Raw genomic sequence first — 1404 nt, 5'->3', positions numbered from 1 at the left:
ATGGTGGCGGCGGCAGGGGACTGCTGGAGGAAGTGGGGGTCCCGCGGCCATCTGCGACTCGGGAGGAGAAAGCCAGACGGTCCAACTCTGATGGAGCTCGCATCCTGCCGGCCTCGGCGCCTCGGAAGCTAAGAGCCCCACCCCAGGTGGCAGGGCGCGACGTCGGCGGCGGGGTAGGCCCGCGAAGGGCACCAGTCTCCGTACGCCAAGAACTCCGGCCAACTGCAGGAGTATTGGCACCTGCACTTGCGACCGGGCCGCTCCGCAAAAAGCTGGTCTCGGGCACCAAGCCCGAATTCCAAGCGGGCGATGAGCCCCGGGACGCGCGGATGCCTCTGCCCCTGCGGAACCGAGAAGGGAAGAGGGCCACTGGATAGTGAGTGGTAGAGAGGAGAGAAATTAAGTCCCAGAGGCCGCCCAGGGACAGACAACTGGAAGAATGACCTAGATCAGGCCCTAAACTTCTTATAGCGAAAACTCAGGCAGGTCTCTTAGGGCTGTGGAAAAAAAGGAAAGAAAGAACGCTCTCAGAAACTGGAGGAATTAGGAGGCGGATGAGTGATTTCTTGATCTCCAGGAGAAGCTGTTTCAGTGGTCGAGTTCTTCCTCGCTCTGATTGTGAATTTGACGTTTTCATTACCCGGAAGGAGCTGTCCTCCTCTAACGTGCTGATCAGAAAGGGAATCTCACCGGTGTGTCGGGGCAACAAGGTCATGCAAAAGTCTGACTGATCTAAGAATGTGAAGGTAACCAAGTTATTGTTGTTCAATCGTGTCCGATTCTTTGCGACCCCTTTGCCTGCTGCACGCCAGGCTTCCCTGTCCTTCACTATCTTCCAGAACTTGCTCAAACTTATGTCCATTGAGTCGCTGATGCTATCTATCTCATCCTTTGCCTCCCTTTTTTCATTTTGCCTTCAATCCTGCCCAGCATCAGGGTCTTTTCCAATGAGTTGTCCTAAGTGTTGAAGGTGGCCAAAGTATTGGAGCTTCAGCGTCAGTCCTTCCAATGAATATTCAGGGTTGATTTCCTTTAGGATTGGTAGCCTAGCTTTAAAGGAATGGTGGAAGGAGTAGAGTAGGGAGGAGATTACCAGTATGCATTCGGGAAGATACCAATTCATTTCTTTCTTTGCAGGAACTGGGATTTCCTCAAAACCTACATTCTAATGCACAGAGATCTTATCAGCAGTTCCCTCTTGCCTATATCCCCAACCTAGTCTGATTATCTAAACATCCAGTGATTCAATTCAGTACCACTAGTCAGAAATTGCCCCAGCATTGATGTGGTGCCCCTGTATGAACACTGGAGTCCAGTATACACACTGCTATATTTTGAATGGATAACCAACAAGAACCTACAGTATAGCACATGGAACTCTGCTCATTGTTATGTGGCAGCCTG

Source organism: Bison bison, unplaced genomic scaffold (assembly GCF_000754665.1).
Source record: "Bison bison bison isolate TAMUID 2011002044 unplaced genomic scaffold, Bison_UMD1.0 scf7180017864283, whole genome shotgun sequence".
Lineage (NCBI taxonomy): Eukaryota > Metazoa > Chordata > Mammalia > Artiodactyla > Bovidae > Bison > Bison bison.
The sequence above is the reverse complement of the archived record's forward strand: the minus strand, read 5'-3'. Positions refer to the sequence as shown.